This window comes from Pleurodeles waltl, chromosome 3_1, assembly GCF_031143425.1.
Source record: "Pleurodeles waltl isolate 20211129_DDA chromosome 3_1, aPleWal1.hap1.20221129, whole genome shotgun sequence".
NCBI classification, from domain to species: domain Eukaryota; kingdom Metazoa; phylum Chordata; class Amphibia; order Caudata; family Salamandridae; genus Pleurodeles; species Pleurodeles waltl.
The window spans coordinates 1,338,585,293-1,338,612,097 of NC_090440.1; the positions used below are offsets into that span (position 1 = coordinate 1,338,585,293).

At 44.9% G+C, this 26,805-nt stretch overlaps 1 protein-coding gene across 3 annotated transcripts in view; it reads left to right on the plus strand.

Annotated features, from left to right (window-relative positions):
- The first annotated feature begins 23,312 nt into the window (after nt 1–23,312).
- Nucleotides 23,313–26,805, plus strand: part of TMPRSS4 (transmembrane serine protease 4) — a 64,764-nt gene continuing 61,271 nt past the window's right edge. The window contains exon 1 of one of the 3 annotated variants that reach the window (XM_069224728.1): nt 23,313–23,530. The gene's annotated coding sequence lies outside the window, so the exon portion shown is untranslated. The remainder of the gene's footprint in view (nt 23,531–26,805) is intronic. The other 2 variants (XM_069224729.1, XM_069224727.1) reach the window with 2 other exon arrangements.

Consider the following 26,805-nt stretch of genomic DNA (forward strand, 5'->3'; position numbering starts at 1 on the left):
TGGGACCCAGTTCTAGATCAGAAATCTCTGTATTCTTGTAAAGGTTTCCAAAAAATGGAGCACCCGCAACTGGAATGAGATTTCCAGTTGTAGATGATGTAAGTAAAAAAGACAAATTTTAAATGTATGTTGTGTGTGTGCTGTAGATGAGAGTGTGTTCATGTGTAAGAGGAGCGCGTGTTTGTGAGCATGTGTCTGTATGTTTAAGCTGTGAGTGAAAGAGAATGACAATGAATGACAGGTAGTGAGTGTGAGTCAGTGACAGGTAGTGTGTGAAACTTATTGAGTATTGGTGAGTATTAGTGAGTCAGTGAGTGAGTAGGAGCAAGTGCAAAATAGTGAATAAGAGTGAATGTGTGCATATAAGTGACAAAGAATGAGGAAGTGTGAGACTGAATATAAGTGAACGAGGGTAAGAATGAGGTATCTACTGTTAGCCTTGGCATACTGTTGGTACGTTTTGGCTTATACAGGCTTGCAGGAACAACACTGCTGCTGGCATATTGGAGGCAATTGTGAGCATTACAGGCTCCCATGACTAAATCCTGGCACCGGCATGCTGGAGTTAATGCTTGGCATAATGGTCAACCTTCATAAAATACTGGTATTGGCATACCAGAAGCAATTCCTGGCATATGAGGCGCCATGGAAAAAATACTGGCACTTGGCACACTTGAGGATTTTTTCGCACGGATCCCTGTGGCAATATCTCATTGGAGATACTTCTTTACATGAGACAGAAAAACCATGGCATTTGGGTGGAGGGGGGACAACTATGACAGAATTCTGGTCCCGACATACTAAAGGTAATTTTGACAAAGGATATATACCTGGCATTAGTTGCATAATTCTGACACTGGCATATTTTAGGTCATTTTTGGCCTAGGGGCGCACTCATGGCATATGATGGCTGTGCATGATAGAATGTTAGACATATGGGGGCATCCATGCACATTCTGAAAACAATGTGGTGAACTCCTCAGGAGTGTTGGGTTTCATTGACTTGGCACACCCTGAAAGACTGAGGGGCAGATGTACAACCATTTGTTTTGCAACTCGCAAAGTGCGGTTGTTTACGAATCGCAAATTGCGAGTCACAAAACAAAATGCACAACACTGTCTGAGACACTGTTAGTGATTTCCAAATGAGTCACAAGTGACCTGCCTCATTAATATTCATGAGGCAGGTCTCCACTTGCTGCCCATTTGGGAACGGCCACACTCATAGGGATGGTGGCCTGCTGGGGTCAGCAGACCTCCATGTCTGTGACTGCTTTTGAAATAAAGCAGTGTTTTTCTTTTAATGTGGTCCTTTTTCTTTAGAGGAAAACAGAATGCATTTCAAAAATAAAAACGTAACATTTCAGTTTCATTTTTTCAGAGTAGGACCACTGCATGGACGGAAAAAATGTTGATGCCCCCACTCACAAATTGTGACCATGTGAATATGCTGGTCTGTGCAGATGTGCTATTGTTAGCGGACTCGGTGCATGTTAAGTTGCACGTGTTGTTGAGGGAACCCGATTACCACAATAATGAAAATTCCTTAATAATATATGTGGCTAAAACTAAAGGAATGATCTATATGAAGGCTATTAAAAGTTTTTTAGCAGTAGCCCTGGCATGTAACTGATTCAGCCACTGCCTTTCGCGCCTTTCTGCAGCTTTGCCATATATGTTCCTGTCTCTGTCCCATCCATTCTGCCTACATGTCCCTGGCATGTAGCTAAGTCTGCCTCCACTGCACATGCCTGTCAACTGTCAAATGATTTATGGGTTCTCTTGCCCTGCAGGAGCACTAAAACAGATGTGCTCTCAGGAAGTGGTATGCACAGAAGCGTGCCCCCCTTCAGAGGCACCAGGTGATGGGCTGAGGGTCCTTTGGGTTAGTCTTTGATGAGACAGAAGTGCAGGTCAGGATAACGGGCTCTCTGTGTTAGATGTTCTCATGGTTGCTGTGGGGTTCTGTTGATTCCTGCAGTACTGTACTGGGTGGGAGATCGCACCGTGGGCGCTGCACTGTGGGGATGCTCACGCTGTCAGTGCTGTACTGTACAGCTAATGAGCACAAGCTATCGGTGCCCCACTAACAGGAAGCTCACGATGTTTCCACAAGGATGGAGCGTCACTCACACAATCAGTGCTGAGCAGGGAGACAGTGCACGCACATTGTTTGCTATACTGGGGACGGGGGGGACTCACATTCTCAGTACTGCACCGGGAGCGAGCTCACACTGTCTGTGCCGTACGAGAAGCAGAGGCGTAACGAAAATTGAAGGCCCCCCTTGCACAGTACATGGAGCCCCCCTCTCCTTCGGGCTCACTCAGAAGCTCTCAGGTCCCGGTACTGTGCTGAGGGGGCCCCTGGAGCTCGGGTCCCCTGCACCTTGGGGGCTGCGGCAGCCTCTGTTACTCCACTGACTAGAAGGGGGCTCACACTGTCAGTGATGTGCTCAAAGCGATTCTCTCACTAGGGTTGGAACTGGGGGCTGACCTGTACACATAAATCGGTGGGGTAGTTTCGTTAACATACTGAGCTTTTAGGGTGTAGAGGCTGTGACCTGGAGGTTACAGAACATCCCTGCAGCAGGTACAATAACTCATTGAGCCACCGCAGATAAGGATATCAGTCCTAAATGTTTGCCATAGCTCCCTTTGGTGTCTCACTGATCTTTTAACCTGTTGCATGGGGGGTGATTTATTTTTCTCCTATTTTTCTCGTTTCATTCTAGTTCACATCTCATTTTAAGTTAGCCTTCTTTTAGCTATGGGTTTTTCAAAGCAGTGCTGCAAAGCTGAAAAACTACTTAAAATATACACAGAACAGTCTTTAGGTCCGCCCTTTCCACCATTGGCTTCATTCAGCCAGCCTCTTTCAGCCATTATATTGGAGAATTTGTCAGCCACATCTTGGCTTAGCTTAGTGAAGTATTCATCTTACACTTTAATGCTATTGGCTGTTTGAATGTATCCTTCCACTTCAGTGCTTCCACTGAACAGCAAGAGGCACTGCTTCACTATTATAGCCTTCTTTGCTTTCTTTTGTTGGTGCCCTCTACTATGTATAACACTGAAGTACGAATTCTGCATGCATTAATACATTAAAGCCAGACATTGGCTTTGCCAAAGCTTGCTATATCTACAGACACCTCTTTCACATTCTTGTCCTTCTTTTCATATATTTATCCATTTAAGTATCTTGTCATTCTTGTGCTTCCATCTTTGTTTTTTTCTGGTCTTTCCTATTCGATAGATTTTTCTCTCACTCGATATCCTCTGGTCCCACACAGATGTTATTCTAATTAATTCAATGGAAGCACAACAAGACTACCACACCCAGAATGCACCAGGCTAACAGACAACATTCCAGGTCTGGAAACAGTGTCTATAATGACTTGGAGAGAGGTGGGCACTCTGCATTGTCTAGTAGTTAAAGCACATTTAAAAGGTATGGGGACTGTCATCCTGAGTGCAATAGGGGTGAGGTCAGACAGCGTAGGAGCACGAACAGAGGAATGACCAAAATAACTAAATATTGCGTATTTATTGTGAATACATATAAAATATAACACACACTTTAAATGGAAAGTAAAATCCTGAAGTGTGCAGTGGGAAATAATGTAATGTGCATCTATAGTGCTGTGAGGTTCCAGTCTGCGACTATAAGCACTGTTTATATGTAAGTTCATATTGTATAATTGTAATACACAGAGTAAAAGATAGGCTGCCGTAAAATGTGCAAAGACGGTTAGGGCCAGATGTACGAACATCTGGCCACAAAACACTGGTTACAAATTATGACTACTAGATTTGCAACCACTAAAGATTTTTGAGAACCAACTTTTTAATGTTTTGCAACTGGATTTAGGTACAAAACATTGTCATATAGCGTACGGACTCAGTACACTCCCCTTCAAGGTACCAAATCCGAGTTCATTCACAATCCCATTTTATGAGTCAGAACATTTTTGATAAAATTGGATAAGCAGATCTTTAAAACTATTTTTACAGTTGCAAATGAAGAATCAGAACATTTACAACCATATAAATGATCAGTAAATCTGCCCCTTAGTGTTTATGATTAAACAGATGCTTTAAAAATAATTATATTTAGTAATATGCAATCAGACTGTGCCTCGGGCCAACGCTTTTCATAAGTTTCCATTAAAAGAACACATTCCAAAACTCAGCTGGTAACGCCCATACATTACCTCTCAGAAAAAATATATCTTTGTTACCAGGAAGCCTCAAATGGATCAGCCAATAAAAGTAATGTAGAAGCCACAAAACAGGCTTTAGATCTGCTGATTAATTAATTGCACACATTTACATTTTTTACTTGTAGCAGGCACCCTGGAGAAAAGGTGCGCACCTTCTTTTGCTCTCGGCCCCTGTCTCGGCTTCACAGCTCAGGAGATTTCAAACCTCCCCTTTCAGCCAGAGCACCTCAAGCTTGGCATCAACAATTGAAGATTTTTTGTTTTATTACAAAAAGTATTGAAACTGTTTTTTTTTTTATTAAAGGAGATTGTGAATGTCATTCCCAATAGATCCCACCCCACTCTAACAACTGACCATGTCCAAGTACATTCTAGGGTTGTGTTCTAGCTAGTTAGTGGTACAATTAATGTCCCTACCGGAGTTCTCAGTCATGTCTTAATGTTTTAGTTCAAGAGCAAATGTGACTTTTCAGGCCAAGATTGGTGTAGGATATGTTTTATAGTTTTTCATTGAGGAAAAGATATAGGGCCTCATTACGAGGTTGGCAGGCCGCCTGCCAGCCTGCCAGCCCTGTGGGGAGGAGACTGCCACGGAGCTGGCAGTCTCCTCCTCCCTCCCCTTCCCCCAGCCCTATTACGAGGTTTCCACTGGGCTGGCCGGCAGAAACCTCAGAAATCTGCGGTTTCTGCTGGTCAGCCCAGTGGAAACCGTGAGCGGCATTGGTTCCAGCTCCTTATGGAGCTGAGGCCAATGCTTTTGCAGAGGGGGTGCCCCCCACCCCAGCACACTTGGAATGCACACTGTCTCCCATAGTAGACAGGGCACATTCCAAGGGTGCTGGCCAGGGGGGCCCTTGCTCTGCCCACAACATGGTCGTGGGCAGTGAAGGTGCCCCCTGTGGCCCCAGCACTTCCTTTCCACCAGCCTCTCCTTGGTGGGGAACCCACCATGAAAAGGGTACTCGTTATCAGCATGGCGGCACTGACTTGGCTGACCATGACTCCCCATTGGGAACCATGTTCCTGGCGGTAGCGGCAGTCCCCTAGTAGTCTTATCGCCAGGGTCGTAATGTCGCAGTCAGACCGCCAGGAGTGGCAGGAGTGGCAGTCTGACCGCAGCCGTGAGTCCAGCAGTCTTAGACCGCCAGACTAATGAGACCCATAGTCAGTTTGAGCTATTTTCTTTGCACTAACCATCACCTTTCTTTACTTTCATTCATGATGAGACAAGGTAACAAATACAGCCCCCCTCAGAGTGGCTGGTTTGTCAGAAGTAAAATTAAGAGGCATAGATGTCATGTAGGGTTCATCATGGGTCGCATCTGCGACCCCTGGCCTACCCCTTGTGACCTCTGGCACTGCCTTTGAGACCCCTGGCCTCAGAGGTGGCAAGATCAGTGCCAGGAGTACAGTGGCAGCTAATCCTTACAGGTGTCAGTAAGGGCTCCACTCTCTTTGTTTTTTCTCAATTTTTTTATTACACTAATAGTGAAGAATGAAACATTATTCACTATTAGTGTAATGATTTTTTTTGCTTGTATTGAAACATTATTCACTATTAGTGTAATAAAACATTTGAGCGACAACAAAGAGAGTGGAGCCCTAACCCACATCCACTTTTGGTTGCACTAATCGTGAATAATATTTCATTTTTCACTATTAGTGTAATAAAATATGGAGTGCAATTAGCTGAAATTTGACCTATCCTGGAAGCTGAGGTAAGTAAAATGGGTTTAAACATATGTTGTGTGTATGCTTACATGAGAGAGACTGTGTGCATGTGTGAATGTGTTTGTGTATAAGCAAGTGTGTGTGAGTGAAACTGAAGGTCAAAGGGCATGTGATGTGATGTCATTTCTGCTACCTCTGGCATTTTGGTGAATTGATGTTCTTGCAAAGTTAGCCCGTGTATCCTATGTAGGCACTTCCAGCAAACCTGCATAAACAACTTTGAGGAAACCCCTAAACAGCCAAGACTAAAACATTTAACCAGCTTTTCAAATGTTATGCTACAAAACTCTGCAACACCCAACCTGAAAGCGCTTAACACAGGTCAGGCATGTTATGATGGGTGTCTGTGCATATTACTGAAGTAAATATTTGCATTATTTGTGTATCAGATGTATTTTCGCTCTCATATTTATGATGTATATGGTCAACGAGCATGTTTACGCCTTGTTATTGGTCAAGAGAGCAATAACTAGAGCCAGAAAATGGACGAAGCGTTAATGCTATTATTACTTGGTGGTAATTCTATTACTTTTTAATTTCACATAGCAATGGCTCATTCAGTGATACTAACTTGAAAGATATTCTGCAGCAAATCCTACCCACCTTGTTGCAAACAAGTCAGCCCAACTCAATATTGTATTTCTACTGTAACAATTAGAGCGGTACACCTTCCCTTAAAAAATCTTAATAATAAATGTATAAATGGAACTGCAGATCTCTGTGCTATGTTTTTAAAATGATTTTTACTTAGAAATAGAGATAAAATAATCTAGATCCCTATATCTATTTTTTTTTTTTTTTAAACAGGCACAACAAAATTGTGATTCCTTTGGAGTGAATGTCCTAGATGCTAGTTCAAATCATGGATGAGCTTTTTCCAAATAAAGGGTAAAAAATTACAAGTGTGCACATTTGCTAGTATTTAAACTCTTTTTTCCAGGTGAGTCTATTATTTCATTGCATATGGCTACTTACACACTAAACCACTACAAGTATCCAAGCGTGAGTGTTAATTTCTGAGGTAAATAAATATTACAAATATATTGTTTGCAAATTCATTTTTTTTCATCCTCATAAAAATAAATATAAATAATTACAATTATGTTGAGAAAAACTGTGTATATATAGAGATGGACTTGTGAAAAAAAAACATAAAACCTGGTATCCCGAAAAATATTGCACACAGGAATCAAATAAGAGCATGGAGGTAGGTCTTTGTTTGTGTTAGTGTCACAACTTGGAAATCGCTGTTTTCACATGCTTTAGAACAGGGGACGCTTATGGCCCTTCTCACCTTTAAATGCAGTCCTCTGGGCTGCTGTTTACTTGACCGAGCACTGATATTCAGAAAGATGGGCAAGTATTTATTCATACATTAACTTAAGTCAAAGGAAGAGAAGCAAAAAAGGTGTCCAGCACCACTTAACTTTAGAAACACTTTCATTTTTAAAGATATTGTGCAACAGACAGATACAAATTTAATAAAGACTGTTCAAAGTTCAAAAAATTGTATTTCTTTAACATGCAGAGTCATCTTCCTTTAGTGCATCAGATTATATCACTGCATTGAAAGACAGGTATTAAATGTGAAAGTTCTCACACATGAACTTAGAAAAATCATGCATTCTCCATTTTGATAACAGTACAAGCGACTCATCAGTTGTTATGTGCATCCTCTGTGCTATTATTATACATGGAACAACATTATAGTTTATTACATCAAACACTGAGTTTTGTACAGTGTACATCCTGAAATCCTATATTTCAAGGTGCTCTCGTACATGATAATCAACAAAATGGAGTAAAATTTAAATACAATTGCTTTGGATCACACAATTTGATCCAGTGGGGAAATCAGTGATTGATTCCAGATTTTCTGGTTTCACATTGTGCAATTCAACTACTAGATCAGTATATTTTTCCTCTTTGTACATCAAAAGTCTGTTCATTTTAGATATGAGGATCCAAGATAACCTTCAGTGGTACGCCCATCCCTATCACATAATGGAAATTAAGAAGACAATTGCATAAGAGGCTTAGAAAAGATACAATTTGACTATCTTCAAACAATTTGGTCAAGCAGTAGTACCAACACCACAGTGCATGATTCCTTGTTTCACGATTTATAGCGCCACATTTCAGTGAGTGGACTATAAAGGCGGGAATTCTGTTCCCCATGGGTAAAACAAAATGATGTAGGGTTACGGCCTTGTTTTCTTATCACATACAACTAAAGTTTACTTTGATTTAAGTTGTTTGCCATCTCTGTTAAAAACAATGGGGCAGAGAAATATGTTCAGAAAGTGATCGCACAGGAGCCCACAGTTTGTCCTCAGCAGAGGCCAAGATTAGTAACAAACATAGCAAAAATGCCACCTGGTTCCATAATTCCCATCTTGCTCATTACACAGCAACTGGGGTGTGAGTGGTTCGGATGGTGAGAACTCAGGAGCTTCTCTCACCAAAGATATGCCACCCTGCTGTGAAACATGCCCAGTCTTGATATACAGATTTCAGAACCAGCATATTTTGGTAAAGTTGTAAAGCCGGGATTAAATGACAAGTGTAATAGTAACATGGATAAAACTTCCCACTGTCCCATGTCTAGTGCAGAAAGTTGGAGGTTTGTGTCTGCCCACCTCAGTGAATTGCAGTCCTTTGTTAGGGAGTCTTTGTCATGGTTTTTATTGCACCTGCTACCATAACGCCCTGTTGTGTTTCTGAGCACCCCTAATGTTTACAGATAAGAGAGTAAAGGAATAAGGAGATTGTGAGGCCTAAGACTCTATCCCATTCCATTGCAATAATCAAGTTACTTCCCTTATGCACGTGACTCGCCAAAGGTTGCAACAGCAATCAGAGAAGGCTTACCCCATGGCGCAATAGAGGAATAGTGGCTTGGTTACATCGTAAAACGGTATTGTGAAATATGTGAGTCTACTAGAGATTACAGGCTTAATTTAGGAGCCAGTATGGTATGAAACCATCAAAATAACTCCACAATGCTCTATGAAAACTATGTACATGCTTTGCTTGGCCTATGCTCACCTCCTAACCCCTACACAGTCACACCACAGATCCCACTTTTTGGCCATTGGGAAAATATTTGTTAGTACCCATGCTATACAGGAGTTTCATAGAGCGCTGGCATGTTACCTTTTATGGACTTTAGTCAGGATGCAGTTGGCCGCATAAGCCACTCAGAAGTGAGATTTGAGGGTGAATAGCGCTTAAATAAATACAATAATAAAGACTCTGAATATAAAGGAATTTAACATAGGGACATTTGTTAAAGACTTCCAGAGCCTTTGTGGGTCGGTGCAAGCTGATTACCCAGTTTACCGGATGGAGTAAGCCTGAACAATGCAAAGGATTCTGGGAAACCCTCTGATAAACAATGAGCCTGCGAAACAGAGACATGAGTCAAGGTGTACTAGGGCATGCGGGTGGGAGGTTCTCAGGTCCCTGAGGCAATTGCAAGCACCAAACCAGGAAATATGGCCTTCGTTCGAAAAAACAGCTTTAGTAGAATCTATTTGCAAATTCTTGATTGGAATGCACGTGCCAGGCATTGAATTATTTTCTCCTCGTATAAGCGTGCGGTGAGTCACGGGTGAGGTACAAGTTTGCAGACAGGCTCTGACGTGGACACTTGTTGTGGTCTGACTGTCTGTTTCCAATGAGTCTCTGCTGCACGTCAGTTTCAGGTAAGCATACCTGCTTGTTGCGAGGCTGTATGTACAACTAGCAGATATACAGTGTTTAATCAAGTGGGGATCACCAGGACTTATTTTGGGGGGCCGATATTTAAGTTTCCTGTATCAGATATTTAGCGAGGACAAAAGAGGGAAAAACACACTGATTGGAAAGATGGAGAAAGGAAAAGACAGCACACCATCACAAACATAAAATAGGAACCGGAAAATGCGAGGGAAAAGGAGTGGCTAGTGTACCAGCCTTGGAATTTGGCAATGGTGAATTGCACCAGCCAACGACTTCTGACCAGTGATTCGGGCACCAGCACTCTTCCACAAATCAAACACTGTAGAGATAGGAACACACCCAGACCTGTGAAGAAATCCTGTAAAATGCTCTAACAGGCCTCGCGCCTGAACCCTAAGGTATCCTTCTTTGGGCTATGTCCTACATGGCCACCATGAACAAACTCATGGACGTCTGTTAGGCTTAGCCAGGGGAAGCCATTGCTGTTCGTGGATCGCCATGCGATGCCGTGTGACTGCGCTTGCAACCCCTGATCTCAGGGGTCAGTACCACAGGCATCGGGAAAGGAAAGCTAACAGGGCCTTAAGAACCACGCCTACTTTCTATGGTTTCCACTGCTGCTCTCCTTCTAGCATCTCAGCAGTGAATATGAGGCTGCTGCAGGGTTGCATCAAGGGGCCAACGCTGTAGTGCTATAGTAAGTTGACTTTGCATGATCCCTCACTCGTTACTACTTGCATTTTGCCTAATCAACGTCTTTATGATTGTGAAGATGAAGGGAAGAGAAGTCCTTAATGCACCAAATGAAAAGCCCTCCCACCAAGAAGTACTCATGTGGGCCCTTATTAAATTCCGACTAGTACCCCCCGCAAGCAAGTTCACAAATAAACCAAAGTGATAGAATCAGACCTGAAAAGAGTTGGCGTTTGTGCAAACCACTGCTTCTTGGAGCTTAGAAATATTAGAAATAAACAACTCTATAGCATTTGTTTAATGACCCTTTGAAGAGTGAAAGGCTGAAACACCCCGCTGGGATTTCGAATTGTGATCTGCAGGTTGAAATATACTCAGTGGATATCCAAATCACGGAGTTATTTTGTTGTCTTCATCAGGGTATATGAAGGTTGGACACACACTACATACTGAAGATATTCTCTCTTAATGACGTAGAAAAACAAAAAGCAACTATATGTCCACTATACGACTCCAGGCATAGACCATCTCCTGCAAATCAGTCTTGGTCATGTCCAGTACGAACACTAGACACTTAGCTGCCAGACCCAATCTCCTTCAGATGGGGACATAGTATCCCCACATTGGTTACGTACAATTTAGGCTTTATCAGTGAGATGCACTTTGAGCAAATGGCACTGTGACCGCAGACCCACAACTGGGAATAACTGTTGGACTTAGGGTGACTCAATTAGGAAAACAGAAAGATGATTGGTGGAAAGCCTACATGATTTACACCTGCTGGTAATTACCTAAAGCCACATTACAGATTTTTTGACGAGGGTGCCACTGCATGTGAAGACCTGCCATATGTGATCCTTGTGGGCCCTACTCCAGTTGGAATTGCCAGATCAGGCACAGGCAAGACAACGGGCTGGCATGTCAGTGGTTGAGTCTGCAAACATTCTTTCAATTCCTTTTGCCTATTTTACTCTCATAATGAAAGGCGTCAGAAGAATGGGATATAGCCTCCTCATTTACAGAATGTGTTTGTTAAGACTTTCAGAGGCTTTGCACTCAGTGTGCAGTGTGCATTCCTGATTGCACATTGCAGTGTTGAAATACCAGTTCATAAAACGTTTACTAGTGTAGCTTCTGCTTCACCTTTAGATACCTTAGATTTACAAAAAAAAGTCACAAAACTCGATTCAATTAAACTTCACGTGTACAATGTAAAGAACAGTCAGAGAGAATGGTTATTTTTTAGATTAGCTTCCTTTCTACATGACACTCTTGGCACTGTTTGGTTTTGCACATTAAAACATTTTGAGAGCTCATCTCTACGGGGATGGTACATATTTGACATTCAGTACATTTCTAGACTGGCCAGATTATCAATAGTCTCGCCCAGCCTTTGTACTCCAGAGTAAATAAGGGACAGGAAGTAGTATGATCTGACACACTACCATCGGCTTTATTGTTCCAAACTCTGGTGGACAGAGAGAGAGAGACCCATCAGTAAGCTCGATGTACTGGCTGAGATCTGTCTCCAATGCAGAACTCAGTCAGCTCAGGACTTTCCAGTTATGGGTCAAAAACTATGATGAAGGATCTAGAAAACTCAAGGAAAGAAGGCAAGCAACGCCACAGAGATGAGAAAATGCAAGAAACAGTCATGAAGAATTCAGGAAATCAATGGACATGAGGCAGCCAATGACAAGGAGAAGAGGGCATACACGAGTACTGTGAGCACAGGGACAGGAGGTCCAAGGTTTGCTGTAGCGACGGTTCATCTGTGAGGATGGGAGATGGCACAGTCCAGACTGGGAGGTTGAGAGTGAGGTGTCAAGGGAACCAGTCTTGGAAACCAAGACCATATGGCCAAAAGTGAGGGGAACCCAGGAATATCAGACTAAGAAACTGAGGGGCTAGGAGAACAAGACCTGGAACCCAGGACTACGAGATCATGAAACCAAAGAGCAAAGCGAACAAGGCAAGGCCTTCACGATTCTAAGGCCACCCGAGCTGCGGGGCTCACGGAACATGACCGGGAGCTTAGAACTATGAGACCATCAACCTTAGGACATGAGGAAACAAGACGGAAAATCCAGGACATTGATACCATGAACTAGATAGGTGAGGGAATAACACTTGGAACACAGCACTGTGCAACCATTAAACAGACACATTGAGTGAAAAACCATCAGAGCCTAGGATTGTGAGATCATGAAATTGAATGGTTGAGGGAGCATAATGTGAGATCCAGGACAATTAGAATATTAATCTGCTGGATTGATGGAACAAGATCTAGCTCACAGGACTATGAAATCATCAAACAGAGGGACTGAGGGACTAAGATTGGGAACTCGGGACAATGAGAGCAGGAACCACAGAACATGTTGGTGCAAGACTTGGAATTAAAAACTATGAGACAGTGTAAATGAGAGAGTGAAAGAAATAGTCTTGCAACTCAGGATGAGGAGACCATGACCCTGTGAGATGTGCCAAGACTATGAAACCATGAAACTAAAGATTTGAGGAAACAAAAGACTTGGAACCCAGGACTAGGAGAACAGAAAACAGAGGGATTGTAGAAAAGGATGTGAAATTGAGGACTATGAGACCCTGAAATGGAGGGATTGAGGGAAGAGGGCATAAAACCAATGTTATGACATCATGAATTGGAAGAATTGGCTGAATATAGAATGATGAGACTATGAAACCAAGGGAGTGAGAGAACAATAGTTGGGGACCAGAAATATAAGAAATCGAACTGGAGGGCGGGGGAAGCTTGGAACCAAGTACTAAGAGGACATGAAAGTGAGAGTGTAAGGAAGCAATACATGGCATTCAGGACTATGAGACCACAAATTGAGGTTGTGGGGGAACAAGGACTGGAGACTATGAAACTGAGTGAGTGATGGAGCAAGGCTTGGAACCTAGCACTCAGAGACCATGAAATTGAGGGACTGAATACTGGGGGATAATGGTACTTGTCACCTAGGTCTTTGAGACAATAAGAATGAGGGATTAAAGGAACAGCATTGCATGACCAAATGGTTCAGATACCATGCAATAGAGGGAATGAGGGAGGAAAACTATGAAGAAGAAAACAGAACTATCAGCCCTTGAAACTGAGGAACTGTGAGAACAAGACTTGGGACCCAGGACTACGATTGAGGTACCATTACGTGGAACGTAGGTCTATAAAGCTGGGAAATTGAGGGGATAAAGGAACAGGCTTAGGAGACATAAAGCTGACACCTTAAGGGAACAAGACTAGAGACTCCAAGACTTGAAAATCAGGAGTAGGAGACTGTATAACCATGAAATGGAGGGAGGTAAAGAACAGGGTATGCTTTGAGAATGAGCAAAACTGGAACTATGAAACCATAAAAATGAGGGTTCTGCGGATCAAGACACCAAACCCAGGTTTATGATACCATGAAAAGGGCTAAGGGAACCAGGCATGGAACCCAGGACTTTGAGATCATGAAACTGAGGGGCGGAGGGAACAGTACTTGGAACACAGGACTCTGAGATCATGAATTAGGGGTTAAGTGAACATTACTTGGAATCCAGAATGATGAAACCATGAAACTCAAAGGGTAGGAGAAGAAGAATTAGAATCCAGGACTCTTAGACCATGAAGCGAAGGGGTTGCGTGAACAATACCTCGAACCCAGGTGTACAAGAGCATTTAAATGAGGGGCTGAGGCAATAAGACTAGGGGAACCCAAGACTATGAGATTGAGAAATGGCAGGATTGAGAGAACAAGGTTTGGAGACCACGACTATGAGACTAGAAAACCAAAGGGTGGAGGAACTATACATGGAACGCAGGATTCTGAGGCCATCAAACTAAAAGGTTGAGAAAACAATACTTGGAACCCGGGACTAAGACCATGAAAATGAGGGCTTGAAAGAACAAGAAGGAAATCCTGGGACTTAAACCCTGAAATTGAGGGATTAAGGCAACAAACCTCGAACCAAGAACTTTGAGATCTGGACCAATTAGAGTGAGAAAATAAGACTTGGAATACAGGACTAGAAGATCATGAAAATGAGGAATTGAGAAACTTGGAACTCAGGTTCGGGAGATTATGAAACAGGAGGGAGGGGCGGGGATGGTGAGCAAAAATGAATTTGAACCCAGGACTAAGAGACAATTGAAGAAAGGAGCTAAGGGAAAAAGCTTAATAAGAACATGAAACTGTGGGGCTGAGGCAACAAGGCTTGGAAAATAGAGAACCATGAAAGTGTGAGGTTGTGGGGCCACTACTTACAACCCAAGTTTTTAAAGGAATGAGTGACAAGAATGAGGCCCCTAGACTATGAGACCATGAAATGGAGTGATCTAGGAAACATTACTTAGAGCCAAGGACTAGTATAGTAAATCATGGTACGGAGGATTTGAGGGAACAAGGATTGGAATCCAAGACCATAAGCCAATGAAACAGAAGGATTGAGAGAACAAGACTTTGAACACAGGCCGTTCTTTGAGATCATGACACGAAGGACTATAAGACCTTGAAACAGAAGGAATGAAGACCCTTAATGATTGGAATCCAGGCCTAAGAGACAATGAAAACAAGAGAAGGTGGAACAAGACCTGGACCAAAGGACCATGAGGCCATGAAAATTACAGATTGAAGAAACAAGTGAGGTAGCCCAGAACTATGTGATCATTAAAAAAAATGGAATATAAGACCAATACTCAGTAATGGAAGGAACAAAACTTGAAAACCAAGACTCTGGGATGGAGACCACAAGTCTTGGAAATTTTGTATGAAGAGTACAAAGACAAAAAGATCAAGGCTTAAAGATAGGGAGATCCGACTTAGAAAGATGAAGTTGGTAAAATGGACAAAGACAGTCCTAGCTTGGAAGAAGCCAGGGCTGAGCTAGAGCATTGTTAGGCTAAAGCAGGTTCAAATGTCAAGGATCCAGACCCTGCTGTCACCAGGTGTTTGGCCTGGAGGCAAAGATGACGCAACATTCATCCATATCACCTTTGTATATTTTCACAAAGTAAAATAACTCATCTAACAGAGACATCCTGAAGTGCCACTGTCCATGCCATTGGTACTGTGAATACAATTTAAGTAACATGTATATTCCTGAATTGTTTCGTTCCCAGAAAAGAGGAGTTCAAGTAATGCAAAAATGGAACAATATGTCACACATCTGGCAGCACTGGAGCTCATTGAGCTGTCGCACGACTATACATTCTGCATGTGGTTTATGGTTGCTGACTTGCACTTGCACTGGACTCAAGATAGCCTGGCTGATGAAGGGTGAAACCCTGAATCCGGTCCCAGGATGCTTGTTTCCGGTTCAGTAAGGACCTGGCTTGGCAGTTCGGGCTGGACTGTTCCCATGAGGGACAGGGTCAAGACTGATTTGCATATGGCTGGGTCCAAACTGGGGTGGCACGGTGAGCAAAAGAATGATGGATTAAACCCAGATCTGTGACTGGGTGTGGGTGTTTGCATTGTTCAGCACTCCGTCTGTCATCCTTTGTGTTGTTAAAGTTGCCCTAAGTGGGAAGGGTATGCCCAGACGTGGGTCCCTTGCTCACTATGCCACTGGACTCAAGCTAGCCTGGCTGATGAAGGGTGAAACCTTGAAACCGGTCCCAGGATGCTTGTTTCCGGTCCAGTAAGGACCTGGCTTGGCATTTCGGGCTGGACTGATCCCATGAGGGACAGGGTCAAGACTGATTTGCATATGGCTGGGTCGAAACTGGGGTGGCATGGTGAGCAAAAGAAAGATGTATTAAACCCAGATCTGTGACTGGGGGTGAGTGTTTGCATTGTTCAGCACTCCATCTGTCATCCTTTTGTGTTGTTAAAGTTGCCCTAAATTGGAAGGGTATGCCCAGACGTGGGTCCCTTGCTCAATGTGCCACTGGACTCAAGCTAGCCTGGCTGACGAAGGGTGAAACCCTGAAACCGGTCCCTGGATGCTTATTTCCGGTCCAGTAAGGACCTGGCTTGGCAGTTCGGGCTGGACTGTTCCCATGAGGGACAGGGCCAAGACTGATTTGCATATGGCTGGGTCCAAACTGGGGTGGCATGGTGAGCAAAAGAACGATGGATTAAACCCAGATCTGTGACTGGGGGTGAGTGGGGGTGAGTGTTTGCATTGTTCAGCACTCCGTCCGTCATCCTTTTGTGTTGTTAAAGTTGCCCTAATTGGGAAGGGTATGCCCAGACATGGGTCCCTTGCTCACTGTGCCACTGGACTCAAACTAGTCCCGCTGATGAAGGGTGAAACCCTGAAACCGGTCCCAGGATGCTTGTTTCCGGTCCAGTAAGGATCTGGCTTGGCAGTTCGGGCTGGACTGTTCCCTTGAGGGACAGGGCCAAGACTGGTTTGCATATGGCTGGGTCCAAACTGGGGTAGCATGGTGAGCAAAAGAACGATGGATTAAACCCAGATCTGTGACTGGGGGTGAGTGTTTGCATTGTTCAGCACTCCGTCCGTCATCCTTTTGTGTTGTTAAAGTTGCCCTAATTGGGAAGGGTATGCCCAGACATGGGTCCCTTGCTCACTGTGCCACTGGACTCAAACTAGTCCCGCTGATGAAGGGTGAAACCCTGAAACCGGTCCCAGGATGCTTGTTTCCGGTCCAGTAAGGACCTGGCTTGGCAGTTCGGGCTGGACTGTTCCCTTGAGGGACAGGGTCAAGACTGGTTTGCATATGGCTGGGTCCAAACTGGGGTAGCATGGTGAGCAAAAGAACGATGGATTAAACCCAGATCTGTGACTGGGGGTGAGTGTTTGCATTGTTCAGCACTCCGTCCGTCATCCTTTTGTGTTGTTGTAATTTGTATTCCTCCAAAATGTGATTTCCTCATTTGTCAGCCTTATCACACCACAGTCATTCAGTGGTGTTATTAGGTAACTTCCTGATAACAAATTACCGTGTATCCAGCCACAGCTTTAATTTAAACAGGCACTGGCAAAGTCAATAGGTATCGCCTTTGCAAGACCTATTGGCTTTGTCAATATGTTTTAGCCATGTTGTACACCGCTGTGGCACCTGTTCAACATGGTTAAAAGTGTGTGGCATAGAGGAGAGGTGCTTGAGTGGAGTGACATATAGTGGAGTGGCGTAGAGTGGAATGGCATAGAGTGGTTGGAGTGGAGTGACATGGAGTATTGTACAGTGGCATAGCAGGCCATAGAGTAGAATGTCATGGAATGAAATGGAGTGAAGTGTTGTGGGGTAGTGTGGAGTGCTGTGAATTTGAGTGGAATGTTGTGGAGTAGAGTGGAGTGGAGCGAAGTGGACTGTTGTGGAGTGGTGTAGAGTGGAGTGATGTAGAGTGAGGTATAGTGGAGCGGCATAAAATGGAGGTGTGTATAGTGGAGGGGCATAGGGTGGAGGGGTATACAGTGGAGTAGAGTGACATAACGTTTTGTGGCATAAAGTGGAGTAGAGTATTGTACAGTGTCATAGAGTTGAGGGGCATGGAGTAGAGTAGCATAGCATGGAGTGGAGTAAAGTGAAATACAATGGGGTAGAATGGAGTAGCATGTCATAGAGTGGAGTGGCATAGAGTGGAGTAGAGTGGCAGAGAGTGGACCAGAGTGTTGTAGACAGAGTGGCATAGGGTAGAGTTTTGTAGAGTAGACTATTGCAGAGTGGAGTAGAGTGTCGGGGAGTCATAGAGAATTGTGGAGTGTCGTAGAGGGATGGGTCATAAAGTGGAGGCTCACAGAGCTTTGTAGAGTGGTGTAGAATGGAGCAGCGTGTCATAGAGTGGAATGGAGTAGTGTATAGTAGACTGGAGTGGAGTGGCAAACAGTGAAGGAGAGTGGTGTACAGAGCAGGAGCGTAGAGTTAAGTGACAGAGTGGAGTAGAGTGAACTGGGTATTGAAGTATCATAGAGTGGAGTGGAATAGAGTGGAGGGTGTACTGCTGAGTGTTGCAGGGTGCAGTAGAGAATCGGATAGTGGAGTGGTGTAGAGTGCCATGGAGTGTTTTGAAGTGGAGTAGACTTAAGTGGCACAGAGTGGAGTGGGGTGTTGTTGACTGGAGTATCATAGAGTGGAGTAGAATAGAGTGGATGGTCGAAGAGTAGAGTGGTGTAGAATAAAGTGGAGTAGCATAGCCTAGCATAGAGTGGCATAGACTGGAGTGGCTTAGAGTAGAGTGTTATAGAGTGGAGTATTGAAAAATGAAGGGACAAAGAGTGGTGTGGCATGGAGTGGAGTAAAGTGTCGTAGAGTGGAGTAAGGTGTCATGGAATGGAGTAGATTGGGATGAAGTGGAGTGCAGCAGAGTGGAATAGAGTGGAATGGGGTAAAGTGTCATAGAGTGGAGTTGAGTGAGATAGCATGGTGTAGGGTAGAGTGGAGTTAAGTGGCATAAAGTGGTATAGATTGGAGTGGCATAGAGTGGAGTTGAGTGGTGTGCCCTAGAGTGTCATTGAGTGGAGTGGTGTAAAGTGTAGTAGAGTGGCATAGAGTGAAGTGGCATATAGTGAAGTGGAGTGGCAGAGAGTGGACTAGAGTGTTGTGGACGGAGTAGCATAGAGTGGAGTTTTGTAGCGTGGACTATTGCAGAGTGGAGTAGAGTGTTGGGGGTCATAGAGTGTTGTGGAATGTTATAGACGGGTGGGTTGTAGAGTGGAGGCTCATAAAGTTTTGTGGAGTGGTGTAGAATGGAGCAGAGTGTCATAGAATGGAATGGAGTAGAGTGTTGTAGAGTGGAGTGGCAAAGAATGGAGGAGAGTAGTGTGCAGAGTAGGGGCATAGAGTTAAGTGGCAAGGAATGGAGTAGAGTGTTGTAGACTGAAATATAGAGTGGAGTAGAGTGGAGGGTTGTAGAGTAGAGTGGCGTAGAGTGAAGTGGAGTAGCATAGCCTGGCATACAGTGGAGTAGAGGTGCATAGAGTGGAGTGGTGTAGAGTGTCATAGAGTGTAGTGTTGAAAATTGGAGGGACATAGAGTGGTGTAGCTTAGATTGGAGTAAAGTGTTTTAGAGTGGAGTGGGGAGAGGTACCATGGAGTAGGGTAGAGTGAAGTTAAGTCGCAGAAAGTGTCATGGATTGGAGTGGCATAGAGTGCCATAGAGTGGAATGTTGTAGAGTGAAGTAGCTCAAAGTGTAGTGGAGTGTTGTACACTGGAGTGTTGAGTCGTAGAGAAGAGTGGCATGGAGAGGCTTATAATGGAGTAGAGTATCATAAACTAGAGTGTCATAGAGTAGAGTATTGTGGAATACAGTTTCATGGAGTGGAGTTGAGTGGTGTTGAGTGGACTGGCGTAGAGTGGAGTAGTGTGACCTAGAGTGATGTTACATAGAGTGGCATAGAGTATCATAGAGTGGAGTCAAGTGTCCTAGAGTGAAGTGGATCAGAGTGTCCTAGAGTGGAGTACTGCAGTATGGAATGGCATAGAGTGGAGTGGAGTAGAGTGGAGTGAAGTGGCGTAGAGTGGAGAAGAGTGTCATAGAGTGTTGTGTCATAGTGAGTCATGTTGTAGAGTGGATGGGCATAGAGTAGTGAGTGTACAGTGTTGTAGATTGGAATGGAGTAGGGTAGAGTAGAGTAGAGTGGCATAGAATGGAGTGGAGTAGAATGGAATTAAGTGTCATGGAGTGGAGGGATGTAGAATTGAGGACCATCAAGTGGTATAGTATGGAGGGGAGGAAAGTGCTATAGAGTGGAATAGAGTAAAGTATAGTGGAGTTCCAAAGTGTGGAGTGGCGTAGTGTAGAGTGAAGTAAAGTCTCATAGAGTGAAATAGTATAGTGGCATAGAGTGAAGTAAAGTGATATACAGTGTCATAAAGTTGTGTGGCAGACACTGGCATAGATTGTCACAGAGTTTCATAGAGTGGAATGTCGTAGAGTGCAGTGTCATGGAATTACGTAGAGTGATGTGGAGTGCCATAGAAAGGAATCATGGAGTGGAGTTGCCCAGACTGAAGTGGCTAAGAGCAAAGTGCTGTAGAGAATCGTAGAGTGTCATAGATTGGCCTTGAGTGAAGTGCCATTCAGTGGATTACAGTGTCATAGAGTGGAGTGGCATAGAGTGCAGTAGAGTGGAACAGAGTGTTGTACAGTGCTATTATCGAAGAGTGAAATGGCATAGAGCAGAGTAGCATAGAATGGAGTGGCATAGAATGGAGTGGTGTAGAGTGGATTGGAGTGGTGTAGAGTGTCGTAGAATGTTGTGTCATTGAGTGGAGGATGTAGAATGGAGGGTTGTAGAGTGTTGTGGCATGGAGAGGAGAAGAGTGGAGTAGACAGGAGTGGAATGTCATAGAGTGGAGTGGAGTGGCTTAGAGTGACATACAGTGGAAAACAGTGGTGTAGGGTGGAGAAGAATAGAGTGGCATAGCAAAGAAGGGAGTAAAATGTTGTAGAGTGGAGTAAATTGTAGTGATGTAGAATGGAGTGGAGTGCCATAGAGTGGAGTGGCATAGCGTCAAATGGAGTAAACTGTTTTACAGTGGAGTGGGATAGAGTGAAGCACAGTGGTGTAGAGTGGCACAGAGAGTCATTGAAAGTCATAGAGTGTCACAGAGTGGAGTGCCATTGAGCTGCGTAGAGTGTCAGGGAGTGTCATAGAGTGGAGTGTCATAGAGTGGAGTGTAATATAGTGGAGTGGTGTAGAGGCAAGTGGCCTGGAGTGAAGTGGCGTAGAGTATCTTGGAGTGTCATAGGGTGGAGTGGCTTAGAGTGGAGTGGCTTAGAGTGAAGTAGAGTGTTGTAGAGTGAATTATTGTAGAGTGGAGTAGCATAGAGTGGAGTGGTGTAGAGTGGAGTGGCATCAAGTGGAGTAGAGTGGTGTAGAGAGGAGCAGCACAGAGTGGAGTAGATTAGGGTGGCATAAAGTGGAGTACTGCTGAGTGTTGTAGGGTGCAGTAGAGTGTTGGTTAATGGAGTAATGTAGAGTGCAATGGAGTGTTTTGGAGTGGTGTAGAGTGGAGTGGCATAGAGTGGAATGGCATGGCAAAGAGGGAAGGAGAGTGTTGTGTGGCACGGAGTAGAGTGTTGTAGAGTGGACTGGTATAGAGCAGAGTATGCATGGTGTGGTGGAACACTGCCATACAGACTACACATTTTCAATTGAAATGACCATTACAATAATATGTGGAAATGACATCATCAAGCGTAGTGATTTGTTTGGATCATATAAAAAAATGTTGTTCTTTCCACACTTCAGAATTACAAAAAAAAAGTGATTCTGTTTTGCTTTCCTGATTCTTATATGTTCTGAAATATTTGCACAGTTCATGTAGACATTTTAAAAAATGACATTCTACAGGCTTTCCACTTACATGGGTACCCAGCAGGATTGTCACATGAATCCCTTCACCTTGAAATCAGAGATAGAAAAGTAAACACCAAGCTCCCTCAGAAGACAGAGCCTGACAGTTGACCTCTGTCTTTGAAAGCACAGCAAATTTGGCAAGAAAACAAACAAAATGTAAAGGCCTGTTTACAGAAGGTGAGTACTCATGGAAGAATACAAGGAGCAATTGTGAATAGGCTATTATCCACTGGAAGGACAAAGACATGCTGGACAGCCTAAATCAAATAAGCCCGGCAAATGGAAAGCAAACAAATGTGAGTGACATACCACAAAGCCAACGGTAAGCAATGGGCTTAATGCATTTCCAGGAAAGCTTTCAGAATGTCCTTAAGATGACTTTGCAAACCAGACAGCTGTACTGTCTGGTAGGCTTTGTCCTAAAATGCTGAGGCATTCTGGGAATTCTAGGTTTCATTCATTTCAATTGAACCAAGTGGAGTAGAAGTGCAGGCCAACCAACTTTGATATTAATTTTACTATATGAGGAAGGGCGGGGTCTGGAGAGGGGCTGGGGCTTTGAGTCCATTATCACCTGGCCAGACATCGAGGGTCTAGGGGGCAAGGAGAGGTGGTGAGGAATAGAGCCCTGTACTGCCCGAGTAGGCCCTCTTAATTCTCCACAAGAAAAACAGATTACAAAGGCTTGTTAGAGTGTGAGGACATCCCTGTGAGGTTTTAAAACCCATGATGGACTTTGGCTGCTTAGTCTCCATGCGATGAGCTGTACACCTGCTCTCTGCAGGGCTTTTCACCTCACTGTGTGCACACCCTATGATTAGGGCTCTTCACCAAGAGACAGCGGGAAGAGCCCTTATATGTATGACCCCTCGTGGCACTATGTACGTTGTCAGGTCCGTGGGTACCGGATCACAAAAGTTTGTAGAGGTCTGAGGACTGGAATTGTGGTGTCCTAGGGACACGAAGTCACCGGGTTACTGACTGTGAACGCCACCCAAACCCCTATTCGGAGGTCTTAACAGTAGGGACTCTCTATGTTCTCCATGTTGACCCTTGTGGCCTCTCCTAGCTGGTGCTTTAAATGTGTATGTACTCTCCAGTACTGAGTATGCGCACTTCTTTAATGTGGAAGGGAAAGTACCTGCACTTCAGAGCACTGCTGCCATACATACAATGGGAGATTACCTGCACTTCTCAGGAACAGGTACTCTAAAATTGTGAGTACCTGCAATTCTAACTTTCCATTTAAAGGGCTGCTCCTAGCAGAGGCAAAGAGTACAACACGCACCCCAAGACACTGACTTCTCTGTCCAGGGCCCTGTGGGCTTAGCTGCTGCTGGACCCAGAGATTTGGAAGCCTCTAGAAAGTGGCGGGAAGCACTGTGCAGATTCTCTCATCGATCTTTGGATGTCCTACCAACCACAGTAAGTGACGCATCTGTGGTGTCATGCACCGTGTCCAGAACGGAGCCAGTGTCCTCCTCCCCAGGGTGCCAGGAATAGGAGGCAGGTCCTTCTGAACCCAAACAATGCCTCCCGTGAACCCGTGAGCCACCTCCAGGCGAGCAGGGGGCGGAGCGGCCAAGGTGTCTGAGAGGGCGTGAGGTGCAGGCCGGGTTGCCAGGTGAAGATAGGCATTCCGGTTTGGCAGCCTTCCGTCTCCTCTTTTATAAAACGAAGCAGAGGTGTCGTGCCCAGTTGAGAAGCAGCTGGTGGCAGGGTGAGACGCAGCACTTTACACGGAAGTAGGGTGGCTATAAACCAAGCGGGAAAACGGCGAGGACCCGGGCTCTCTGAGGCGGAAAAAAGAGTGGTCTGCTCCCTCCTGCCTCTCGGAGATTAAGTCACAGCTTCGACAGGATTGCTGGGCAGGACCTGTTGCTTAGGTGTGGTGAGTACTGGTCTACCGATGTCTGGAAGCGGTGTGGTGGTGTGTGGAATAAGAGAGAATAAGCTGCCTTCACCTGTCATTTAAGAGCCTCCAAGGGTCACACACCCAGATCCCAAGCCCATCGAGTTCACATTACCTCAAAATAGCCCAACACGTCCGTGTGTCATCCCTTACAAATCAAACCATCGATCAACTTCGTTCTAAGCTTTCCTCACCAGTCAGCACTGTGTGTGGTCCAGGGAGCCCAAAAATAATCACCATCATATCTTCTAGACTCTGGTCTACTCTCCAACCACTTAAATTACATGCAAGACAACCAGAAAACCGACAGCGCCACACTAATGACCCACTGCACGCTATATAAATGCCCGGAATAGCTCTGTTGCATTGACAACATTATGCCAATGGTGTGTTTTCCCTGGTGAGTATCAGGCTGATAATCATCTGAAGTTCCTTGGCTTGGTTCTTGGTCAGAAGAATTCAGTGATAGCTTGTGTCATGACATGTTGTGTTATGTTGTGTTGTGCTATGTTACCAGCATTCACATAAAGCGCATTCTGTCAGTTGTATACCTTGGTACCGCCTTGGGCTGTCTGGGTGACTTTTCACTATGTTTCTGAGGTTACCAATGCAGCCTAGAGCAGATTGGATTAATTATGCATCAGGTGTATTCTGTACCAGTGCGTTTCTCGAGTTTGATTTATTTGAACTATAGATATTTGATGTTGGTGTCACCGGGTTGAGGCCTGAGGACTTTACCAGTTTCTTATACATTCTCTCGGTCGGTGGACACACTCACTGCCTGGGGGGTGGAGATGTGTGACTGGCATGTCTTTATGGCGAGAGCTGTTGGGTATTAAACTTAGTCAACTGTACGACCTAGAAAGAGATCAGAGCAGGGTGAGTGAACTTTGACCTGGGTGAGCTCACTTTATTACAGAAGGTGCAAACAGTGAACTGGAAAAAATAACTGCCCTTAGAAAAGATCCTCCTCACATGGCATCCGCTAGTCAATGGTGAGGAGGCCACATTACATTGAGGGATGAGGTGTAATCCCAGCTTCTTTCCCACAGTTTTGAGATCCAATGAACATTGTTTGAATGGGCAGCCTTTTGCCGTCATTGACTTCATGCTTGCCTCGAACCCCATTCATAACCTCTTCCAACCCCAAGTCTTTGTTGTAAACATCCCTCAAGAACATACTCCTGGTATAAATTCCAGTCCACCGGTTGCCATTGGTTTCAACTGAACCCAGGTTATAGCCCATGTGTTGTTTGAATATGAAGTCAACTGCTGCAGACAGAATTAAATTTGCAACTTCGTTCTGACTACTAGGAGCTAGTAGCTTAATTTGTTGTTTTGTTGTAGCCAGTATAATTTCACACATATGCCATAGCTGGGCCCCGTAGAATCCATTTATGGCTGGATAACTGTGGGAGAACAGTAGGTGGATTAATGTACATTCCCACCAAATCTCAGCTGGAAGTATGAAAAGCAATTGGTTTAGGGGGGTGCAGGAACCCACTAAAACACCCCCAGGGCCATGGGTGGGTGGTCTCCATCCCGAGCTCATTGGTTGAGTTGTTTAGATTGTGACAGTCGATGTATTTCTTTTAAGTTGTGGAGCAATAGGGTATGAACAGCTGCCACAGCAAGAATGTGACAGATTTTTGAGAGGCAGGGTGGCTTGTTTTCAGGTTCTCCTCCTGCTCCCTTTTGATGGGCCCTCGAGTCCTGTCGCCTACTGTGTCTGCTGATGTTGGTTTCGAGAGCCAGTGGTTTGGTGACAGGGGAGTACAGAAGATAACTCCGGTGAAGCATGAGGCAGCTTGTGGGGGCTTGGCCTGGGAATACCAATGCAATACAAACGTGGGCTGTCTGCTGGCCTGGGACTGATTCAGTTACCAGCAGCATAAGCAGAATCCTCCCAAAAGGTCATTTGGGCTGGGGCAGAGACAGTCGGTTGCCTCATGCCAGACTTACCTCTGGGAAGCCAGTGGAGGTGAGGCAGAGAGAATGACTGTCGGGTTTGCTGCTGAACGGCCAGTAGGCTGGGGCAGAGGTGGTGAGATGACAGGTTTACCTCTGACAGGCCAGGAGGCTGAGGTCTCATTCCAGGCTTACCTCTGAAAGGGGATTGAGACCGAGTCAGATGTATAGTTCGCCATGTACCTCTGAAAGTTGGAAGGGGCTGGGGCAGTGGCAGTCATAGGATGTCTGTGAAAGACAGATGGAGTAAGAAACACCTCGATGCATTTAACAAGCCTATACCAGGTACGTTTCGTGGCCTTTCTTTTTTTTTCAGGGAGCTATCTCTTTCAACCATGTTCAACGTGGTCGTGTCTGCCACCCTCGGCCGACGGTGACACAGACCAGCCCCTGTGCGACCCTGGAAAGCGGAGGGACAGAGTCTGTCGGTGAATTCCCAGCAGTGCCAAATTCCGTATCCCATAAATCTGTACTTCAGTAGCCTCTTTGCTTTCGAAAACCCAGCAAGGATTTCTTTTGTGTGAATTTCTGGAACAGCGAGCACTTTAAAAGCGACATATGTGCTCAACATCTGATCATCCTAGCTGAAGATAAATGTTATATCAATTGCAATACACAATATGTTTTTAATAGATAAAAACAACCGTGTTCAACTATTGGGGTCCTTACTTACACATCACGTCATTGCGTCATTGCACGTGAGTCCCGTAATGAGCTCTCTATGTGTGGGTAGTCGCCAATGGACTCCGTAAACTCTCTAAACATATTGTCAGGTGATGTGCACTGCCTGCTCTATCCCACTTTCCTACTCAACACCAGCTGTGTCGTTCGATGGGCCCTGGGCCCTGGTTGCAGTTTGTGCGGCTCCATGAGCCCTGCCTCGCTCCAAGTACCCTCTATCTCTCTACCAACCCTGTGCTGCTCTAAGAGCCCTGCGAGCCCCATACCGCCCTGTGTCGCTTAATGAGCCTCGTTGCCCCCGTCACCCTATGCCCCTGTCCTTTAAGCGCTGTGTCGCGCTATGAGCCCTGCCTCACTCCTCTTACCCTGTATCTCTCTACGAGCCCTGTGTCGCCCCTGCACTCTAGGTGCCCTACGTCGCTCTACGAGCCCTCTGCCGCCCTCCTGGGGCTACCCTGGGCATGCCTGTGATACGGCATCCATGTCTCTGGCCCTTGAGCAGACCCCTTGGAATCACCCACACGGCTCCAGCTCCATTTACCCTCTATTTGGCGTCACTCCGCGGTATATTTGGTTACCGTCCATTGTAGGGTTTGAGGTACCAT